Source organism: Taudactylus pleione, unplaced genomic scaffold (assembly GCF_031769625.1).
Source record: "Taudactylus pleione unplaced genomic scaffold, aTauple2 ptg000400l, whole genome shotgun sequence".
Lineage (NCBI taxonomy): Eukaryota > Metazoa > Chordata > Amphibia > Anura > Myobatrachidae > Taudactylus > Taudactylus pleione.
This window is the reverse complement of record NW_028284802.1, coordinates 3636536-3653875: the sequence shown is the minus strand read 5'-3', so window position 1 is coordinate 3653875 and position 17340 is coordinate 3636536. Positions and strand designations below refer to the sequence as shown.

Below are 17340 nucleotides of genomic sequence, written 5' to 3'. Positions count from 1 at the left end.
GAGTGAAATGGACCCAGGTATCTCTATGCCACTTTCAAGGATGTCATACTTGTCAGCAACACTTGATACGGACCTTCCCACTGATCTGTCAGACAACCTGAACGTAAGAAATTTCTGATCATAACAAAATCTCCAGGTTCAACATCGTGACAGTGTTTCTTGCATATCAGATGACAACAATTTCAATTTCTGCTGCTGCTGTTTCAACTGTTTACTCATTGTTATAAGATACTTTACAGAAACCTCATTGTTACTCTTCAAGTCTTCCTGTGGACTTACAATCAGATGAGGTTGTCTCCCTATCACTTTCTATGATTCTAGGGATACCGTACCTGCATACAAATTCCTGAATGATCTTTTTAGCAGTAAACGCAGCAGTATTAGTGGCAGCTGGATATGCCTCTACCCAATTAGAAAACACATCTGTACAAACTAATACATACTTGAGTTTCCTGCAGGGTGGTATTTGGATGAAATCAATTTGTATTACCTGAAAAGGTCTGTCTGTCGGAGGGATGTGAGATGGCTCAGTCGGCATTTTCTTCCCGACATTGTTCCTCAAGCAGGTCAGGCAGGACATTGCCCTTTTCTCAGTTTGAGAAGAAAAGCCTGGTGCACACCAACATGCTCTGATCAACATGCACATACCTTGTTTACCTAGGTGAGTCAGACCATGTGCTGCCTCAGCCAAGCTTGGGTAGTATGCCTTGGGAGCCACCGGCTTACCTTGTCCATCTCTCCAGAGTCCAGAGGACTCTTGCCCACATCCCTTGGATCTCCAGACTGCCTTTTCCTGAATGGAACACAAATTTTGCATCTCAATTAATTTCTGCATATCAATAGTTTGAAACATCATCATTTGATCAATTTGTGTATTCATTCTTAGCCCTGCTACCCATTTGGCAGCTTCGTCTGCCCTATTATTGCCCAGTGACACCGGATCATCCTCACATGTATGGGCTTTACACTTAATGACGGCCACTGCCTTTGGCATTTGGATCACTGTCAATAGCCCTTTTATATGTTTTGAGTGTGCTACTGGTGTGCCTGCTGCTGTCATAAAATTTCTAAGATGCCATAGAGCTCTGAAATCGTGTACGACCCCAGAGGCGTACCAAGAGTCAGTGTATATGTTCACAGATTTGCTTTCTGCCAACTCACACGCTCTTCTTCGTGCCACTAGCTCCGCCACTTGGGCCGAGTGAGGTGGACCAAGGGGTTCGGCTTCTATAAAGTCCTCGTCATTTACAACAGCATAACCTGTACATAACTCTCCAGTGTCAGTTTGTCTATGACAACTCCCATCCGTGTAAAATGTCACATCTACATTTTCTAAAGGTGTATCACATATGTTAGGTCTTGCAGTAAAGGTCTGATTCAAATATTACATACAAACATGAGCATCAGTATACCTGCAAAACACACCTTCCACCAGCGACTCACCTCTCTCAACCCCTTGTACATCCTGAGGCACATATGGCAAATACATTGCTGGGTTTAACGTACTGAACCATTTAATGGTGTTATTTGCAGGTGCTATTAGAGCTAGTTCCCATTTCGTGAACCTAGCTGAGGAAACATGTCTGGTTTGGGCAGAATTCAGCAAAGCAGATACAGCATGGGGTGTATAAACAATCATATCATGGCCTAATACTACATCCTCACTCTTACTGACCAAAAGAGCAGTTGCTGCTACACTTCTTGTCCAAATGTGCACTGTAGTATGCCAAGGGTCTACTAGCATCAGCATGTTTTTGTGTGAGGACACCTGCTGCGCAGCCATTAGCCTCTGTAGAATATAAATCAAAAAGTTTTTCATAATCTGGTATTCCCAATGCAGGTGCTCTTGTCAGACACAATGACTTGATGTGATTATATGCTATGCACCTGTTTTAGAAATTATCTTGTAGCTAATGGTATGTAATTGTTCTTATGTACAATGTATGTGAACCTTACTCTATTGGTTCTAAATCTAAACTAACAGCAGGTTACCTGCGTTATATATACATCAAGTAATTTTCTTATTGTGGAAGGATGTTTTTCAAGACATTTGTGATGTCTATGAACAGTTGAAATCTTTTGTCCTGTGACATATAATTTCCACTAAGGGTGCGTCATATAGGGGATCATGTGATATCTGGACTTATGTGATAGAATTATTTATTGTGGATATCCCACTTGAATAAAATTTAACTCATTATATTTTTCTATTTCATTAATTATAAAATATCTATTTGTCTGTACAACCTATTTGGCAGCGTGGGTTCACACAATATATGTGTAACAATTAAAGTATGCTCATGCGTAAACTTTCTTTGGAACACAACAGTTTTTATATTAAATAAATGGACTTCTCATTGTGACAGTCCTACATTTATGAATTGGTTGTGCTCTTGCTCTGACCTAGGTGGGGGTAATCTACCTTTCCTCATGGAATTACTACTACAGCCATACATCACTAAAATGCCCAATCTCGTCTGATCTTGGAAGCTAAATGGTGATAGGCCTGGTTAGTACTTGGAGGGGAGACCCCCAGGGAATACCAGGTGCCGTAGGCTAAAGAGGAATACATGGGACCCCAATTACGACTGGCAGAGCATTGCAAACCATATTTCTATTTTGTTCTACCTAATTTATGGTCTAGTACTCTTGACTAAACATTTCCATACCCATTGGAATGATGATAAATTGTTAAATATTTCGCCAGAGGAGTACCTCAGGATCTTTTAGATCCAATTACATTGCTTTTTTTTCTTTTTCTCTTGGGGGATTTTGGTACCTTATATTTTATCAATTTATATTTAATAAAAGCTATATTTTAATAGTATTTTCTAAGTGTGCCCCAACAACTAGCCCTACTTTTTTCTTCTTTCTGTGTATCTATGCTTAAGGTTAAGGAAAGCCTGCTCTGTTTCCTCAGTGTGTGTGACACGGTCGGGTTTTGAGGAAGAAACTAAGTCCTGCAATGGTAAAGCCAAAATAGAAAAACCTGAGATCCACATTCTGCAGTATCCACACATTCCCAAGAAGGTACAGATTTGCTGTTGATTTTGCGGCAGTGTCATGGTCTGTATGGCCTGTATTCGGACGGTTGTCAAATGTCATAGGCCCTGGGTTAGACAGTGTCCCAAGTATTTAACCTTAGTCTGGCATGGCTGTAATTTGTCCTTAGCAACCTTGTGTCCTGTCTGTGAGAGATGAAGCAACAGTAGTTTAGTATCATTTAAACATGACAAACGAATCCGAGCACAACAACAAATCGTCTACATATTGTATTAGAACAGATCCATTGGCAGGTTGAAAGGATTGTAAACAGTTGTGTAAGGCCTGGGAGAAGATACTGGGGCTGTCTATGAAGCCCTGGGGAAACCGTGTCCATGTGTATTGTACCCCTTTGTATGTGAAGGCGAATAAATACGACAGTCAGTTTGAAGAGGGACAGAGAAGAAGGCAGAACAGGGGTCAATAACAGTAAAATGGGTTGCATTTGGTGGGATCTGCAAGAGAATGATAGCTGGATTTGACACTACAGGGAATGGCTCTCAACTACCTTATTAACCCCTCTAAGGTCCTGTACTACCCTATAACCCCTCCCACCACTCTTCTTCACAGGAAAGATGGGACTGTTGGCTACACTAGCTGTACAGACTAAAATCCCCTGCTGGAACAATCACTCAATTATGGGATACACCCCTAGCTCCACCTCTGGTTTTAAAGGGTACTGAGGGATTTTTGAAGCCTGTCTTCCCACCTTTAAGTTGATCATTACAGGAGCTACATTTGCCATTAATCCAGTGTCCTGTCCATCTTTGGTCCAAAGGGAACCCGTTATTTGAGATAACATCTCCTTTATCTGTGATGGACTTTGCTCTAGGATGGTAGAGTGAAGCATTAACCTTTGTGGAGTGTCCAATATATCCCTTACCTCATGCGCAACTCTCTCTGGGATATCTAAAAATATACCATCAGGGTACAATAAATGACATCCCATTTTACACAACAAATTCCTTCCCAGTAGGTTAGTACTGTCATTACAGGTTCATCCCTAGTACTCCCAGTTAACCTGACTGGCTGTAGACTACAGGTGTGACCTGACCCCTAGAGCTGACTGTCCTGCTCCAATAAAGCATTTACTGCCACTATGTGAGCAGGTGATTACTGGAAGTTTCCTGCATTCTGGGGATGTTTTGGAGCTCTCTGGTTAGGTGGTCCCTGTTTCCTTGCTTTACAGTCCATAATTAGGTGTCCCTTCTGATTGCCGTTATAACACCTTCGTGGTGGGTATGGTTTGAGAGGTTGTTGTTGTGTGGGTTGGGGAGTGTGGAAAGATAATGGCTGAGGAAGTGGATATCGGGGTTGTGGCTGTGTGTGGAATGTGTTCTGAGGCAAGGTATGTTGATATGAATTTTGTTGCCGAGTGTGGTATGTGTGGTATGGCTGTGTAATTTGTGACTGCGCAGGATATGTATGGAGAACTTGTAGCTGCGCAGGTGAGTAGGTGTCTGGTGGATGCATTGTTTCAAGAGCTTGAATGCTAACAGCCATTAGCTTCTCACTCTGTGTTTCACACTTCCTGAGGATGTTTTTGTCATGTTCAATAGCAGTTTCCCTGAGGGTGTCTACCATAATTCCCCTCCACCCAGGATGTGAGGTCTGAACCCTGGTCTTTAGATTGTCTTTAAGACCATCCATAAGTACTGTGATGACCATTTCCCTGTAGTGCGAGCTATCTTTTATGTCCACTATCCCAGTGTACTGGGAAATAGTCTGCAGCGCTCTGGTGAAATAATCTTCTGCAGACTCACTCTCCTTCTGCTTATTTGTAAAAATTTTACTCCAGTTAACTACCACTGGAAAATATACGGCCAATTGGGTGATTATGCGGGTTATGTTGTCCTGATTACTTTCGTCAGTTAAGGGACTATCTCCATCCAATACACAAGCCGTGATAACTTTTTCACGTTGGTATAGTGTGGAAGACATGCCCGTAATACCATTCACCAATCTTTGTTGGTTGGCTCATGAGCATTACCTAAATCTTGTATAAATCTGTGACACTTTGCTAACTCTTTTCTAGGGTCAGGGAAATCTATCATTATGGAATGTAGCTCCGCTCTCGTCCATGGACAATGCATTGCTCCCTCCCTTGTAGGCACACCACCTGTGTCCGGATTCCCTTTGGGAACTGTTTTTGTCAGGACTGGATGCATGTCTACCACACCGTTACCTTTGGCCTTTTTACTTGGGGTGTTCAGTCTATTACTGCAACGTATAATAGTATTTCCACCAGCTCCCGCTACAGCTTCTGTGGGTGGTAGCACTTCTGCTACTACCATTGGTGAGGCCACTTCCTGTACCTGCTGTGGAGGAACATTTAACATTTGAACTGCATGAGAAATGGCTGACATTACAACAGGTTCATCATCTGCTTCATAAACATTTTCCTTATAATTACTCAGGAGAGGGTACAAGTTACTTGTTACATTTTTATCATTTTTGATATGGGCTGTATCTTCACCTTCCACTGCATAGGGCGGTGGAGGTGCGCCTGCACTACTAACTGTACTTTCGGCAACGCTACCTTGACGTGCGTACACACTCCCTTGTGGCGCACACACGACGCTATTTAGCATAGCGTGCACACCGCTAAGCCACATGTTCCCCTCATGCTGCCACAGTTTCAAGCAATCATTATATTTTACTCTTTTCTTCAGAGATTTCACCACACAGATGCTATATCTAACATTGTTCAATATTTCCACATCAAAACTGCCAATCTTCGGAAAAGGTTTCTCACACTTCCTCGTCAACCCATACATCACAGTGCGTAGTTGCATACACTCCGTACTTTGTATGCATTATATGCCATGCCGAACCTGTTGGTCCTTCCAAAAGCAGCGCATCATCTAACATTTCCACTGTTTGTTTAGCACCCATCTTGGGCCAAAATTCAAAACTTTTCAATAGAGATTTAGACCAGTGGATGAATTCACAGCCTGCATCCACTCACCTTCACCCGCTGTGTACAACCAACTCGCTAATCGTTACAGTCAACCTACACAACAACCAGCAGAATGCCGCCTATACAATATCCTGCCTTCCGGATAGGGAACACACAGTACCCCTAACCAAATCCCTTTTAGAGTACTTTCCACTGCTAGAATTTAAGAGTTCCAATAACCCTTACCCTTTTCAGTGATTTCCTCAACCACAACTCAGTTCACAATCACGGTCTGCCCCAACCGTGTGGTTCACTCGCAATACCCAAAGAACCTAACTGATCAATGGATTTTGCAATCACACTGAGAGCCGATTTTAACTCTAGGGAACACACAGTACCCCTATTCTGCAATACACCTGCTATGTGTACCCTAGGAAACACAGTAATCTAGCTCTAGGGAACACACAGTACCCCTATTCTCATCACAAATAAACGTCTATCATGCACCTTTTCTGCGCAGAAAAGAAATTACTTTTTCTCAGATATGGCAGTATGATTCCTGGCAGTACTGGTGGCTGGACATCATTAAGCCTCTGGTGGGGGCAAAGAAGCGGGTGCTCGTGCTTGGATGTTAAGCCACTGCATGTGTTGATCAAGCATGTGCCCATACCCGGACATTAAGCTGCTGGCTAGTAAGAAGCAGGTGCTGGTGCTCGGATGTTAAGCCACTGCAAGTAGGAATGGAGTACATGCCGGTGCCCGGACATTAAGCTACTGCTGGAGGGTAAGAAGCAAGCACTGGTCCCCTGGTATTAAGCCTCTGTTGGGGGATAAGAAGCAAGTGCTGGTGTCTGGACAGTAAGCCTCTGCTTCGGGAGAAGCAGGCACCCATATGTTAAGCATCTGCAGGTGGGGATCAAGTACGCGCCGGTGCCTGGACAATGCACCACTGCTGGAGGGTAAGAAGTAGAGATGAGCGGGTTTGGATCTCAGAGATCCAAACCCACCTGAATTTTAAGATCCGGGTCAAGAACCGAACGTGAGTTCGGTTCCCCCTCTTTCCCTGGATCTCAAACAGAGGCAAAACCATTGAGACGAAATCTCGCGGCTCGAGAGCTTTCGTCTCTATGTATATAGGGGACCACGCGGCGGCCGCCATTTCACTCCGGCTGTGGAGACTGAACAGGGAGGTTGGGTAGTGTAGGGCTGGGAGAGGTAGTACTTACCTGTGCTGGTGCACTTCTGATTAATCTGGTGCTGTCACTGCTGTTCTGTCTGCTGTGTCCATCTGGGCTGGTGCTGTCTGCTGTGTCCATCTGGGCCCCCCCCAAAAAATATATTGGCTTTTTATCTTTTTTCTGTGTGTGCGTGTTACTCTTAGCCAGTCAAGATACAGCAGCAATGCAAGTTGCAACCTAGTGCTGCCCGACCCCAGTCATCATCAGTCTGTGCTCTGGTCCCAACTTCTGGACCCGAAAAAAGAAGAGAGTATTTTGTATATTTTTTTTATTTGCACGCATGACCGCACGTGTGTGAATTTTGTAACAGCACCTTGGCTTCACTATTAGTGCTTGTGACACAGCTTGAAGACGCACAAAATATGGAGTGGTGTCACATGACAGGAGAGCAAGGCCAAGAACACATGTTGTAGATTCCGCCGTCAAATGTAAGGCCTCATGATAAAGGCACATACATAAATGCATCCAAATTGAGAGCGAGCTTACCTGGGAGTCACCCCTGGGAACTCCAACTAGCACTACTAGAACCAGCATGCCCTACTAATGCTGGCTCCTTCATGCAACTCATAACAAAAACAAAAATGGCAGCTGCTCAATCAATCTAGCAGTACTAATCAGGTGCATGAAAGGGAGGGGTCATACTAAGTAGAAAAAGGAGGGGGATTTAACCCCCTATTGTACCTCAGCACACTGAATAATACCTGCAACAATATATGTGCTAGTTGGAGTTCCCAGGGGTGACTCCCAGGTAAGCTGGCTCTCAATTTGGATGTATTTATGTATGTGCCTTTATCATGAGGCCTTACATTTGACAAAATTATATATGTGCCTTTATCATGAGGCCTTATAATTGGTATATTTTACATTTGGGGTGAGCGTTTGGGCGTAGGGCCCCCGGGACTGGTCTGGCTGGGCCTCCTCAGGGCATCACCACTTAATACACATAGTTGCTTTTCACATTACCTTTTATGTTTGTTTATTATTCATGTATTTTTTCACATATATTTTAACCTCTCTTTCCACACTTAATGATTACTAACACACAGCTATACTTTACACTGCACTGTCATTCTTTTTCCATTTTCGTGATGCCCTGGGGGGGTCCTGGGCTGGACGTTTTTTGGGGTGCACTGCGCCCCAGACGTGAACCCCTTAGTGTTAGGGACTGCTGGTAACAGAGAAGCCGTGACGTAGCCCAGCAGCCTCCCATGTATTTGCAAATGCATGCAACTAATATCTCTGAATTTCTATGACCATATAGTCTTCATATATTGTTGCAGGTATTATTCAGTGTGCTGAGGTACAATAGGGGGTTAAATCCCCCTCCTTTTTCTATTGATTCACTTCACCAGGTTCCAAGAGTCGTCAATCAATTGAAATCTGAAAAATATATTTTGGCGACCATTCTGGATCCTAGGTTTAAGTCCTACCTGGTGAGTTTTCTTTCCAACAGACTGAAATCTAAAACTATGCAAAGAGCTGATGGTAAAAAAAAAATTGTCAGCTGCAGCCACACGTGAAACGCAATCGTCTCCTCCTTCAGTTTCTGCAGCTGCCAGGAAAAAGCTAAAATTTCCTTACAGAATGCCTGCTGGTCATGCAGATCGTTCACCAAAAAATGACATCTGGTTGGCCTAAGAGAACTGCCTACTAGTGACATGTCATGTGTGATACGGTCAACTTTCCATTCACAGAATGGTGAATGACTATTTCAGAGATAACATTCTAATAGGCATGTCAGACAGTCCCTTTCAGTACTGGCAGGAAAAAGAGGAAATTTGGAGTCCCATACACAAACTGGCTTTGCATTATGTCAAAACTGGATTATTGGTTGAGACAAGATCAGTTTAAAATTGAATCGCAGCGACACCATCTTGCGACTGGCCGCAAGATGCCATTTTGCAAAATGGCCGCCTAAGCGCCATTTTAGATAAACTCACACTTTGGTACATGTGGCGATAGTACTATTAGCATCATGCGAATGCATCTGTGACCATCGCCATAAGTTACGGCGATTCTCCAAAAGCCTATTTCATGACTTTACGTATTATAAAGGATATATTTCAGAAATGGCTTTACAGTATGTCAAAATTGAATTGCATTAGCTGAACAGAGCAAATGGCCACGTGACAACTAGCTTGTGTAGATAAGCTTCCTGGATAACGTCTACTCTCACTCCAGGTGGCCCGGCTCGAATACACACCTTTCATTAGCAAGCTTCCTGCAATGAAATAACTTCAAAGACTAGAGTGTTATCTTAGGTTTGGGTCATGTAGCTGGGCTATTAGCATTCGCACAAGAGTCTGGGAGAATAAGGGGTTTTTCTTTTGAGCTTGGGAAAGGTAGGGGCTGCTGAGAGAGGGGGCATGTGGAACTATCAGGCTCAGCATTTCACAATGCTAGATGTTCACTTAGTAAGGGAGATTTAAGTGCACCATTCCTCATACACACATTAATACGCACAATTGCGCTGATAACTAATCACGTATTAGCGAATGCATAAGATCCTGTATGAAAACGCTGGTTGTTAGCTTCATGTGCACGCATCTGCCCCAAGTTAACTAGCGTCTTTACATCACACCCCGCATAATCACACATTACATATCCACATAAAAGGTTTAATAAGCATTAAAGTATAAGATTTAAGTTGGTTCAGTTAGTATAAATGATGTGAAATAAAGATATTTGATAACTAAGGTTTTATACATGCTAAGAAAGCAGTGTTTGGGTTCGTACTGATGCATACTCTTTCAACAGAATTCCGGTATTATCGGTGTGGAGATCGCATCATGCATTCTCAACTTATGGACCGCAGAGACTTCAAGCAACAAAATGTATATTATATGAACAACTGTTAGGATGATTGCATGGGGCAGGAGGGCAGAGACCCCCAGTTGTTGGAGGCTGGGTTGAGTCTATTTGAACCAGCCTGTTAAACGCTCTGTAAAAGATGCTTCCCCCATGGGAACCAATGGCATAAGCAAGAAACTTCTCTATTGTCCTGTCTATTCTTGGGGGGTATAAATATGTGTGCTCAAACACTGGGTCTTGAGTCTTCTTGCTGAATGCTGATTGACGGAGGTTTTCTTTCTGAATGCCGGGATCTGGTCCAGAGCGCATGCGTATGTATACTGTACTTGGGGTCTGTATAATTCCTTTGCGTCTAATTGTGTATGGATCAATAGCGTGTAACTGACTGTACTTTTTACTTGAATAATACTTTGTGCTTCGGAACCACAGGTTCCAAGTCTGGAGTCTTTTATTTACTGTATGACTGCATATGCAAATTAGCGTCATCCTTAGAGGTTTATAGGTAGGATTTTAGAAGGTACAGGCAGGGGTATATAGAGGTTCATTTCAATATCGTCAATTACTTAAGTTGCCCACCCTCCAGTGTGTACTCTGAGTTTTCAATGCAGCTGGCAACCTTGTCAGTGATCAGCATAAGAGGTTACTTCCTCAAAATGTGGAAAAGATGATGTTCATTAAAATGAATTACAAATTCCACGAGGAAGACCTCTACCAAGAATTATATCCAAAAATTACAGAGGCACTTATGGTGGATTCCAGTGGAGACAAATTAATATTGTGTGAGGAGGAGGACGTACACACTGATGGGGATGAGGACGACGACAACTTGTAATGTAAAGCCAGTTTGTGTATGGGCTCATTTTCATGTCCAGTGCACATTGGCAGCTTGTTTTATGGCGGTCCAAACAAACCAATAATTTCAGCCGCAATTGGCAGTCCTTGTTGCTGAAATGATTGGTTTGTTAAACTGTGAATAGGACATTATACAACATAAGGGTGGGTGGGAGGGCCCAAGGACTATTCCATCTTGCACCCTTTTCCTTTCCATTATGTGCTGGTTGGGGCATTGCTTCCTGACATTTTAAATTAATGTTATGGTTGGTTTACGAACCAATGATTTGTTTTTAAATTAATTTATCTTCAATTTTACAGCCCCAGGTATCACCAATTAATTTATTTTTATTATTAATTATTCTGCCCGGGGCTGCACCAATGAATTGTTTTTTAATTTATTCTCAATTTTACAGCCAGGGGCTGCACCAACTATCAATTCTTTATTCCTGAAGGGAATCCCAACCATCATCTTTGCACAGTCCTTAACTCTATTAATAATTATATCAATCAGTTTTGAGCCAGCAAGCTGGATGCAACCTTTTGGCCCTTTTACTAGATGAAAAAAATCAATATTGTGAGCTGTGAGGTGGTCAAAATTGACTGGAAACGAGTGGAAAATGTTATTGAGGTTACTAATACTGTAGCAACAAAAAAAGGCCCAATTTATGTGATTTTAGCTGTTTTTTTATTTTTTAAGAAAAAATACAGATCCAAAACCAAAACCCGAAAACAAAACACAGAGGTGAGGTTTTGGCAAAACCAATCCAGATCCAAAACACGGAGGTCGGCGCACATCCCTAGTAAGAAGCAAGCATTTATGCCCAGGTATTATGCTTGGCTAAGTTGGAAGAAACAAGTGCTGGTGCCCTGGTAGCAAGCCTCTGCTGGAGGGTAAGATGCAAGCATTAGTTCTCTGGTATTAAGCCACTGCTGGAGGCAGAGATGCAGGCGCTGGTGCCCGGATGTTAAGCCACTGAAGGAGGGTAAGAAGCAAGTGCAGGAGACCTGGTATTAAGCTACTGCTGGAGGGTAAGGAGCCGATGTTGATGCCAGAATGTTAAGCCACTACAGGTGGCAATGAAGCATGCGCAGGTTCCCGGACATTAATGCCACAGCTAATGGGTTCTAAAGTGCTAGTGTACTGGTATTAAGCCACTGCTGTAGAATAAGGACGATGTGCTTGTGCCCAGTTATTAGGCTTGTCTAATGGAGAAACAGCGCTTGTGCCCAGACATTAAGCCACTGCAGGTGGGGATGAAGTACACGCCGGTGGTTGGGCATTAAACCACTACTGGTGCCCTGGTATAAAACCTCTGCTGGGGGTAAGAAGCAGACATTGGTGCCCTGGTATTAAGCCTCTGCTGGGGGGTAAGAAGCAAGTGCTTCAGAAATAGTATTAAGCCAGGGCTGGAGGTTAAGGAGCACATGTTGATGCCTGAATGTTAAGCCACTGCAGGTGGGGCTGTAGCATGCGCTGGTTCTGGGACATTAAGCCACTGCTGGAGGGTAAGAAGCAAGCGATTTTGCCCTGGTATTAAGTCTCTGCTGGGGGGAAAGAAGCCAGCACTGGTGCCCTGGTGTCAAACTATTGCAAGAGGGTAAGGAGCAGGCACTTGTGCCCTGGTGATATGCTTGGATAAGGGGGAAGAAGCAAGCACTGGTGCCCAGAAATTAAGCCACTGCAGTTGGGGAACAAGCAGACGCCGGTGCACAGACATTAAGCCTCTGCTGTGTAATAAGAAGCAAGCGCTGGTGCCCTGGTATTAAGCCACTGCTAGAGGGTAAGGAGCAAGTTTTGGTGCCCTTGTATTAGGTTTGGCTAAGGGAGAAGAAACAAGCGCTGGTGCCTGGACATTAAGCCATTGCTACAGGGTAAGAAGCAGGTGCTAGTGCCCGGATGTTAAGTCACTGCTGGAGGGTAAGAAGCAAGTGCTGGTGCCATGGTATTAAGCCACTGATGGAGGGTAAGAAGCAAGCACTGGTGCCCTGGTATTAAGCCACTGCAAGGAGGTAAGAATCAGGTGCTGGTGCCTGGATGTTTAAGCCAATGCAGGAGGGGATCAAGCATGCACTGCTGCCTGGAAAGTAAGCCACTGCTGAAGGGAAAGAAGCAAGCACTGGTGCACTGGTATTAAGCCTCGGCTGGGGGATAAGAAGCAAGTGCTGGAGACCTACAGTAGTATTAAGCCAGGGCTGGAGGGTTAAGGAGCAGACGCTGATGCCCAAATGTTAAGCCACTGCAGTTGGGATGAAGCTTGCACCAGTTCTGGGACATTAATCCACTTCTGGGAGTGTAAGAAGCAAGAAATTTTGCCCTGGTAAAATTGCCCTCTGCTGGGGGAAATAAGCAAGCACTGGTGCCCTGCTGTTAAACCACTGCCAGAGGGTAAGCAGCAGGCACTTGTGCCCTGGTAATAGGCTTGGATTAGGTAGAAAGAGCAAGCGCTGGTGCCCAGACATTAAGCCACTGCAGGTGGGGAAAAGCACACGCAGTGCCCAGACATTAAGCCTCTGCTGTTGGGTAAGAAGCAAGCGCTGGAGCCATGCAATTAAGCCACTGCTGGAGGGTAAGGAGCAAGCGCTGGTGCCCTGCTATTAAGCCACTGCTGGAGGGTAAGGAGCAGGTTTTGGTACCCTTGTATTAGGTCTGGCTAATTAAGAAAAAAACAAGAGATATGGTAAGAACTTACCTTTGTTATCTCTGTTTCTATGAAGTCCATAGGGTCCACAGGGTTGACCTTGGGGTATAGGTTGGGAACCAAATCCGGGCACCATACAGTTAAACCCAGGATGCACTTAGGTCCACTCTCCCTATAACCCCACCCCCAAGCCAGAGGCACCTCAGTTTGTAAGTAGCCAAAGGAGGAGAGAAAAAGAGAGAAAACTGGAACACTCAATAACCATACTCACAGAAATTGGAGATGGAAAACCAGTGACCAGCCACACAGCCCATATGAAGCCAGGTGCGTCAGGACGGGCGCCCTGTGGACCCTATGGACTTCGTAGAAACAGAGATAACAAAGGTAAGTTCTTACCATATCTCTTGTTTTCTACTTCAGGGTCCATAGGGGGTCCACAGGGTTGACCTTGGGGATGTCCCAAAGTAGTTCAACCAAGGGTGGGGACGCTACTGTGCTGAGAGGAGAATCCGTCGCCAAAAAGGAAGCATCCTGAGAGGCAAAGGAAACCAATGCCTAGAACCTTAAAAAGGTGTGGACAGAAGACCACGTGGCCGCCTAGAAAGGCAACACAGCCAAGGCGCCACAGCGAGCCGCCCACGAGGGTTACATGGCCCGAGAAAAAACAAGCATCAACAACAGAAAGGCCTACCCATGGGTAGGCCCCTGAAGAAGACATACGAGGCCATCAAGCCAACATCTGGCTATAGGCCGGCCATCCTTTCCTGTTAAAACCAGAAATCTCAGACCACCAATAAGGAGTCCGATTTCCGTAAGGAACCTGAACGGATCACATAAATCCACAGAGGCCGGATCACAGTCAATGAGGCCACACCAACACGAGAGGACTGGGGACTGAATGGCCGTACCATAAGTTCCAGAATAATATGGAACCTAAAAATCACTAAGAAGAAACACAGGGTGAGAGCAACTCACACCCTGACATGATGCCCTCCAGAAGAGGGAGCCACATGAGAACGCTCCCAATTCCGACACTCACCTGGTTGATATAAATACCCTGAGAGAAAGAGAGAGAGCCAAAGCATTAGACCATGTAATGGCTATCACAACCAGCGGTTCCATGGACTGTCCCCGAAGGGAACGAAGAACCACTACTAACTCCCAAGGAGTCCCTAGGGAGGACAAATGTAGGCATAATCCAGAAAACACTCCAAAGGATGAACTGGATACCAGAGCGGAGCAATTCCATATCTTAATCATACTGACAGTTTAGAGATCTGTACTGACAGGAAGGCTAGGCCGAGGGTGCAACCCAAGCCAGCCGGAAGGAATGCCAGAATATCAGGAAATCCTAGACTCCGGAGGATTGTATCGACAGGTACAATACCATAAAAATTATGGCTGCCACAGTTTGTGGTAGGTCCCAGCAAAAGCTGATCCATGTGCTCTAATCATTCCAACGATGACAAAGCCAGGGAAGCCGTAAGACCACTGTAGGGACGCAGTCAAAGACAAACGACCAAGGTCCAAGGCAAAACCAAGGACCCTGAGATAACAGGTCCGGGCAGTGAAGCATCAGGAATGGAGTATCGATGGAGAAACTCCGAAAATCCAAGTACCCCTGACATCTGGGGCAATCAGGAGCCACCAGCAGGAAAGCATCTCCATTGAAACACTTCCCTCGAGGAAGGGAGACCGGAGAACACAGGTACTCAAATTGGAAGGACCACTTCACCGACAAAGAGTCACTGAAGGTTGCTTCAGAATCCCCAGAGTTGGACTGTAACACCATAGTGTGATAAAGTCAGAAGGCCCCCCCCTGCTCATGATGAAACCTCTCTTGGGGAAGAGACTAGTCCCCGGGATGCACGTCGTGATGGCTGAGGACTTGAAATGAACGCTGCCGAGATGGTCGGTAGGAGACCCTCGGACTATGTGCGAATGTGTGACATACCTGTCATTGCCACCCAATGAACAGTGTTGCTAAAAAGGAAGCCACTGCCCTGACCCTGTTGTACTCAACTTTTTCAGGTTCACCGGGAAACAAGAGTTATGCCAGAGTGAAGGCCCAAGACAGGCTAAAGTTCCAACAAGTTAATTCACAGGGTGGAATCGACAGACGTCCAACTGCACTGAAATGGATGCAAACCAGACACTGTCCTTAGCAAAGAATGCCCTGGACGAGATGACCATAGCCACCCGGAAAGGGACCGACTTGCCTCCGGAGAGAGCATCATCGTTTGAACAGTGATCCGACAGAAAAAAACTCGTTCCATCTGGAGATAAGCCAATTATGGAAAGGCCTGAAATGGAACTGAGCCCATTCCACCATTCCAAAGGCAGACACTGAATAGTGGACCATGCATACCAGAGTGTAAAGACATATGTCGACTGCGTAGACATCCATGTACTCCTAATGGAAGAGTGGAGATGCCGTCTTACGCCAGAAGAATTCTCAGATTCTGAGAATCCAGCAGGGCTCCTAGGTGAAGAATACCCAGAGAGGGATGCAGGGAGGACTTTTTCCCTGTTGATTAAACGTCTGCACCCTGAAGAAGCCACAGTCATCCTGACCTGGCTGTAAAGTACCCCGGCGATCCTGCTAAGAGCAGGAGGCCGTCCAGGTACAGGAGCATTGGGATATACTGAACAGGAGAACTGTCAGAAAATCCAAAACGCTGGTAAACCCCTGTGGGGCTGAGGACAGTCCCAACAGGCAGAGCCCGAAAAATTGTAAGTGCTGTGATACAGCAAACCTCAGTCCATGCTGAGGCAAGGTCTCTGTAAGTACCCATAGGCACGCGTCCTGTATATCCAGTGATACCATAAAGTCCCCAGGTTCCAAACATAGTATGATGGAGCCTAGGGATTGCCTCCTGAGCCCAGGTAGCTTTAGGAACTGGTTCAGGGAATTAAGACAGAGAATAGGCCAAAGAGGACAGTATGTGACAAACCTCACAAATATTAACGAGTATATAAATGTGAGGTCTCAGAACCACCCTAAGTACAGCTATATTAGGGCAGATAAAGAAAAGGGATAGATATACACTGACAGGTGAGAGAATTAAGTACAGACAGTCAGCACTAGCATAAGTCACATACAATGCAGATATATATATATATATATATATATATATATATATCTATATATATATATACACACACATATATACACACATAAGCATGACATACAATATACTGCACTATGTCACTGCATTCAACTTACCCAGATTCAGTGTCTGGGAAGGCTACAGCGCTGTGTACACTGACCTAATGGTGAGGTACGCAGGGGGACTGGACCAACTGCCATCTCCAGAGATTTCTGCTGCACCACAGAGAAAATGGCCGCTGGAGACCTCAGAAGAAGCGTGGCCCGCGGAGGAAGCAGCTCAGCGATGCCAGACTATACATACTGAAAGGCGCGCTGAGGGGAGGAGCCGCTGTAACAGGGAAGGCTTGCTCTCCTGGCCGGCTATTAACCCCCGGGATGCCGGCTCCCTGCACCAATCAGTAAGTCCCTGGTGGTCTAGTGGACACACGGGGTATGGGAGGGCCCGCCGCCACTGCCAGCGCCTCCGGTCTGTCCCCAGAGACCGGAGGCACAGGACTGCATATTAAATGCGCGGATCACCGCAAGCGGTGATCTATGACCTTACCTGCTCCCCGTGGATCCGGCAGCAGTCCTGGGCGCCCGCAGAGTCCGGCTAGTACAGACTCTGGGGTCCCGCTGAGATCCCCAGATCTGTACTGGCGTCTCAGTGCCGGCGGGGTGATGGAGCGGCAGCTTAGACGTCCTATGGACAGTCCGACGCTGCCGCTCTAAAAGTCCAAAGTAAAAAATAAAAAACTCTGTTCTTGGGGGGCGTGGCCTGGATGA

The 17340-nt window shown here is 45.2% G+C and overlaps 1 long non-coding RNA gene and 2 pseudogenes across 3 annotated transcripts in view; 2 read left to right on the top strand and 1 right to left on the bottom strand.

Annotated features, from left to right (window-relative positions):
• The window catches only part of LOC148506531 (uncharacterized), a 555606-nt gene that overhangs the window by 409396 nt on the left and 128870 nt on the right, over window positions 1-17340 (top strand). The gene's annotated exons all lie outside the window — the stretch shown is intronic.
• Window positions 1-17340, bottom strand: part of LOC148506547 (major histocompatibility complex class I-related protein 1-like) — a 169892-nt pseudogene that overhangs the window by 152231 nt on the left and 321 nt on the right.
• On the top strand, window positions 2441-2558 carry LOC148506548 (5S ribosomal RNA; annotated as a pseudogene).